The sequence below is a fragment of the Cornus florida genome, unplaced genomic scaffold (genome assembly GCF_030987335.1).
Source record: "Cornus florida cultivar Cherokee Brave unplaced genomic scaffold, ASM3098733v1 CherokeeBrave_3.0.0_Hap2_Chr08, whole genome shotgun sequence".
Classification (NCBI taxonomy): domain Eukaryota; kingdom Viridiplantae; phylum Streptophyta; class Magnoliopsida; order Cornales; family Cornaceae; genus Cornus; species Cornus florida.
The window spans coordinates 57,694,973-57,701,800 of record NW_026775578.1 but is presented as its reverse complement, the minus strand read 5'-3'; the positions used below and the strand labels follow the sequence as shown (position 1 = coordinate 57,701,800).

General features: G+C 32.1%; 1 pseudogene; it reads right to left on the bottom strand.

Annotated features, from left to right (window-relative positions):
- Positions 1 to 2,799: 2,799 nt before the first annotated feature.
- Positions 2,800 to 6,828, bottom strand: part of LOC132271786 (rust resistance kinase Lr10-like) — a 17,091-nt pseudogene continuing 13,062 nt past the window's right edge.

Below are 6,828 nucleotides of genomic sequence, written 5' to 3'. Positions count from 1 at the left end.
CAATTGATGAACCAAATTCAGTCCTTTCCCTTCTCATTCTTCCACCAATTAGGCCCACTATTAATTAAGTCATCCCCATTCGGTCTCAAAGAAAAATGGCTTCCATTTTGAGACGACTTTAAATTACAGTCACTGAAAAAAAAAATAAAAAAATAAAAAACCTTCCATGCATGACAATTCATACTATTCAATGTTGACTGATTCTAAAGTCTTCATCTTTTGCTTACTTGAATGACTTTGATTTTTTAAAAGATTACTTTAAATGAAGCCAGCTTAAAATGAAAAGGACTCCTTTAAATTTATCTTCTTTTGCTTGACTTTGATTTTTCGGAGGACTACTACTCCGAAGTTGCCAGAATATATATATATATATATATATACAATAACAATTAAGAATATGATATTAGAACTCCACTTTTTTCAATTGCATTTCACTTACGTTTGACAAAAAGTCCTTTCAATTCATTAATATATCATCCCTTATTTTATAAGGTCATAATTATTCTATATACAATTTTAACCTTATTTTAGTTTATTTACTTCCTTTACGATTTTTTTTTCCCCCCCTTTTTCCAAAGGTTCTTTTAAAAAAAGTTAATTTTTTATATATAGATAATTTTATTTTTGACAGTCAAAAGAGATAAGTTATTCAATATTATTATTTTTATATATTTTTTACAATCTATCATTTCTTCAACAAAATTAAATATTTTTTTGGTATTTTTGTAGAGAGGTTACTTCTTTTTTTTTTTAATAATTTTTTATAGATCCTCCAAAACCAATAATTTGTTCAATAGAATTAACTTTTCTTTTTGTCTAATCAAAAGATATAATTTATTCAAAAAAGATAATTTTTTTAAAACTTCTTTTGCCTTGTCAAAAGAGACAATTTATTCAACATAATATTTTTATTATTTTGGATAACATTTTTTTATCATGTAAAAAAATTATTATTATTATTATTATTCTTTTCAAAAGAATTAAGCGAGCAAATATGAAAGAGGTTGTTGCAGTTAAAAAAGAAAAAGAAAATGGTATTATTTATTTATTTATTATTTTTTTTTTACAAGTAATAAGTGTTAAAAGTAAAATTAGTAAGGGTCAAAGTCTGTCACTCTAAAATCAGTAAAGGCACTAAACCATCTGCATATTATTTAGTTGTAAAGTTAGTTTTAAAATAACCATTCTTATTAAAATTAGAGTGAAAAATTAAAAAAATAAACTCTCCCTATTAATTATAATAAAGGCTCGTGTGCGCTTTACACCCATGTGGTATCGATATAGTGCATATAACCCCCCATTGTTTATTCACCTTTCCTACAATTTAAAAATGGTGCGGATTAGTTCATTTTGGGTGTTGACCTCTATTGACCGGTACCGGAGCTACAAAAAGACTAAAATAACCCTCTATCTATGATTTAAAAATAATAATAAAATAACATAAAATGAAAAAAAAAAAAAAAAAAAAAAAAAGACTAAAATAACCCTCTATCAATATGCAGTCGTTTCAAGTTATGGCATATTCACAGTTTACAGACTTGCACTCTCTCTGTCTCTGTAGAGAAAGTAAAGACAAACTAAGAATTGTAATGGTTGTTTCTGAAACTTATCTCCATTTCTTTTGGTTCTCTCAATCAGTATCACCTCCCTTCAAATTGAGACAACATCCATCTTAGGAAATTCACACCTCATACCATCTTATATCCAACTTTTTTAGATTTTAGTGCGGTTGCAGTCCACAGAAGAGTCGCCGTAACACCAGAACCAGAGGGTGCAGAAGTTCCGATTGGAGATGGAATGTGATTTCTTGATTTAGGGGGAGAAATAGTTGGACAAAACCAAAAGGTGAGTACAGAGTATATACATCATCTCTGAATATGTGTTTTTAATCAGCACCCATTTCATCATTGCCTCTGATTTTAGTGATACGGTGACGGGTTTTGTTTGAGGTGTTTAATTGTACATTTTTATAGTATGGATTTATATAAACAAATTTAACTACAAGGAGCTAATTTGCACAAATTTAAAAATCATAGGGGTGTTTTTCAAACTTTCCCCTATAATAAATAACTACTCATGCTTCTCCCCTCCTTCCTCTGTTTCTTTGTCATTACTGTCTAACGGAGGACTTTTAGTTTTAAGTCATCCTTGTTTGCTTTCATTACTTTTGATTTTTTTAGGGAACTACTTAGCATACAATATATATATATATATATATATATAGAGAGAGAGAGAGAGAGAGAGAGAGAGAGAGTGAGAGTGTGTGTGTGGTCATGTAATAATTTAAAGTATATCAATTACCGTGTGGTCCAATCAAAAGTATATATATAAACTGTACCTTCCAAATCAAAATAAAAAGGACTACCGTGTGGTCCTGTAATAATTCAGTTACATGTCAACTACCTTTCCCTCGTGCTTTTTACATCTTTATTCATATTAACCCCACGAACAAGTGATTCCAACTCATTCTAGATTAATTTGTATTTTTCATTAAAAAGGGTAATGTACTTAATGAGGTCTGTTGGTTATGTCCGAATCATTAAGTAAGCATATTTCAAGCTTCAACTCAACTAGTTCAACTAGTCTAGCCAATTTCAAGGCTAAGCTAAGGCTCAACTAGAACTCCAAATAAAAACTGACAAGGCTATATATTAATTATAATTTACAAATCAAGAGGCAAGTTTGCAAGTCTTGACTAGTTGTTTCACCACCATTTTTGCAAGTCTAACCAAACCGCGTTGTGGCCAGATTTTTAAGGTTTGACAACATAATTAAGATCTTTCTTCTAACAACATTAAATTAAACATTTCAAGCAGTCATGGAAACTAACATAAGAAAGAAAAAGAAGAATTATTCAAGATCCCCTGGATAGTTACAAAAATACAATACTTATTGACGAGTAAAACATATTGTGCACCAAACATTAACCAGAAAAGAGATAAAAAAATATGCTCTTTATTTCATTCTGAAATAACTGCCAACTCTCTATTGAAAGCTTTTGCAGGCTTAATTGAACTTGTGTTCGTTTCTGTTGCAGAAGCGATAGGATTTGGTGGTATGGTCAAGTTGTTTCCTTCTTTTTCAAGCATTTGAACTACAATTTTCATGAAAGGCCGATTCACAGGGTACCACTGAATGCACCACAGCCCAACAATAGCTAATTTCTCTCCTATCTTAGCATGTTCCTCTTTCTCGATGCTGTTCACACCCAGCTCTTCTTCTTGATATAAACGATTATAAATCCACTCTAGAAAGTATGTTTGGCTAGTGTTCTCTACTTTAATATCAACATTTTTCCTCCCACAAATCATTTCAAGCAACAACATTGCAAAGCTATATACATCTGATTTATATGACACATTCCCGAAATTCCTAGAAAAAACTTCTAGGGCAATGTACCACATGGTACCTCTTGCAGCAGTCATAGAAACAACACTTTATTCCTTGGAACACAACTTTGCTGGGGCAAAATCAGAGACCTTAGGATTGAAATTGTGGTCCAACAATATATTATGAGGTTTAATATCAAAATGAATGATTCTTTGATCACACCCTTGATGAAGATATTCAATTCCTTTGGCTATGCCTAGAGTGATATCTTGGAGCTTCTCCCAACCGAGGAAATGGTTCTCCTAATCTTTTGAAAAGATAATTTTTCTAAAGAATCATTTGGGCAAAACTCGTAAACAAGAGCTTGTCTAGATCCATCAACACATAATCCCACCAAGCGAACCACATTCACATGGTGGATTCTGCCCATTGTTCCCACTTCATTGATGAACTCTTCTCCATTTCCTATTGAATCCTTGAGGACCTTAATAGCTACAAAAATCTCATTGGAAAGTTTTCTTTTGAAAACTGTCCCATAACCGCCTTCCTCGAGTTTGTCCTTGAATTGATTTGTGATCTTTTTTATATCAGCATAAGAGTATCTCAAGGGCTTGAGTGCTCTATAGTCATCCAAAAACTTTTCAATCTTTACTTCATCTTCTTTCAACATTTTGTTTGAGCTATAGACACGTTAGAGCACAACAAGTACAAGAGCAAGAATTAAGAAAAGTGGGATCACAGTAGCTGTAATAAAACAGACAAAGTCAACCGAAAAACAGAAAAATCAAAAAACCCTTTTCCAGTCCCTGATAATAATAAACTAACGAAAGGTGATCAATAGACAACTTTACCTGTCACAACTAGTTTTCTTGATGGACCTGTAAATTAGGATCCAAGTATTAGTTTCCCATATATGCTTATGAGATAAGAACATCTGACTAGTATATATATATATATATATATAGATATATATTGTTTCAATTTTCCTAATGACGATATGATAAAGAGAAGTACCTTTAGTTGTTTTAGGCATGTGTAAACATTGAATATCATCATGTCCCGCAGAATGATTCTTGCTTTGTGGATCGCATATCCGAGACTTTGGTTCCAACCAATATAATACAAGATCATCTCTCTCAAATATATCATGAGGAAATGATGAAATGAAGTTGCGAATCTTTGTGCAGGAAGTCAGGAAATAAGGGTACCCGGAAGGGACACCATAAATTTGATATCCAGGCACGGGTACCAAGGCAAGGGATGAAGTCAAATGGATCTCTATCCGGTTCAGAAGTACAATTGTACAAAGCATAGCCGTCACCCACGCTGATATCATTACATATTCAGCAAAGCGAAAAGAAGAGGCAGATAAAGTGAGGTTTATAAGCTGTCTAGGAAGGCAGCCTTCCCCGTCATACAGCTGAATGGATTGAGACGTGTAATTAATCTTCTTGACAAGCAGATATACTGAATTTGGGAGCTCTAGCACGGTTTGATTTCTCGTCGCACGTTAACTCAAACTCCGGATAGCAGAGGTGACCGGGCAGGGACACCGACTAGCTGCCGTTTTTAAGCCAGAAGGGGAAACAGATGGGTGGACCATTCTCCATACACCTCGAAACCTTGTACTCATCGTGGCCTTCTCCTTGCCTTGCAAACAATATCAGAAACAGCAAGAGCAAGAAAAATTTGGCCATTTCAGAGTAACCGCCTAGGCTCGAGATATATGGCACACACATGTCTGTATATTAGAGAGAGAAGGAGTACAGAAAAATGTAGGAGTGGTAGCGTTTTAAAAGGAAGAGAAAAGGGAAAAAGTGAGAGAATGAGACATAGGAAGTGTGGATTGGTCCGTTATTTATAGTAATCATAAATCAAATTCAATCCTCTCTTCCCACACATGTGCCATATATGTCGGTGGATTCAACTCTCTCAAGTACATGCAATTGAAATTGAAGGTGGTGGCGTCACTTTCCATCTAAAGCCCAAAAGTAATAATTGGTTCATCACCCCTCACAACAAAATAAATAAATAAATAATAAAGTAACACTTTAAATTATTTAAAAATGGAAAAACTCATGTTAAAGGAAGCTTCCAAGAAAAATTAGAATGGAAAAGTAGTCAAGAAATGAGAAACGGCCGGTGTTACTTATTTCGCCTTTATTTATAGGGAAAATTACGTATAAGTGGTATTAGCATAGGTATATTACCATTACATGAACGTAGTTTGCATATTTACGAGAACATGAACTAGAAGTCGGGGCACTTCATAAAATTATATTTTTGCCCCTAAATCTTATTTTATGTACAATATATCTACAGAAGAACTTCTACAAACTCCAGAATGTTGCCAAAGAGCACTTAGACGCTGTTACTTCGCCCAAGAATTAGGAAACACAACGTGTAACCTACAACGAAGAATAGAATAAATTAGATCAAGAATTATTCGAATACAGAATATTTTAGAAGCAAGCTAGATGACAAAGATTTTAGTTCATGAATAGACTCGACTTTAATAATTTAGATACTTCTATAAAACGACTCGAAGAAAATCTTGATTATATTAAAAAACAAGTAGTACAAAATTATAGTCTAAATAATTTTAAATAACAAGATAGTATTAGTCGCAATTAAAGATATCAATAGTGATATTAAAAATATTGCTAAAAATCAAAAAATAATTATAGACTACTTAAAATCTCTTAAAACCGATATCCAAAGATTATTACAATAATTACAATAATTTTATGAACACTAGTAATCCTATTTATTTAACTGCGTTAGCTGAACTTTACAAAATTGATAAAGAACCTATAGGACTTACAAGTTTTAAAACAAACGTACAATCAACTAATATACATATTAGACAAAATAATTTTTTAATTCAGTTATTACTCAAGTTATCTGATAAAGTTAATAAACTTGAAGAGAAATTAGAAGTGATACAAGAAAGTATTCTCAGAGAATCTTCTAAAGAATTATCTGAATTATCAGAAAAAATAAAAGAAATAAAGTTGTCAACCAATAATCAGTCCTCTCCTACTACAACAAAGCGTGTAAATTTACTACAACCTCAACCTCATAAGCGAATACCACAATGGCCATTATCCTTAGAAAAGCCAAAGAAATAATAAGAGTAGAAGATCTATATGATAATGAACATAATGCTAAAAAATATATAGAACAAAGAATGAAGAAGGTAAAAAATAAAGTTAATCTTTATTCCAATAATTTATTAGACTTCCAGAGTAAGATCTACAATCATTTTAGCCAAAGAAAAATAAGTGTAGTTAACAATCAAGTTAGTTTAGACCTTATAACACCCGAAGCATGTCAAAAATTAACTGATAATAATTTAGAACTCATGCATTTAGGCGTCATAATGATAAGATTAGTAAGGATTAAACAGAGCAGAAATAGGAACTAGAGCACTTGCTTATATTTACGATGACCGATGGAATAACCATCAACAAGCACAAATAACTAGCGCCGAAATAA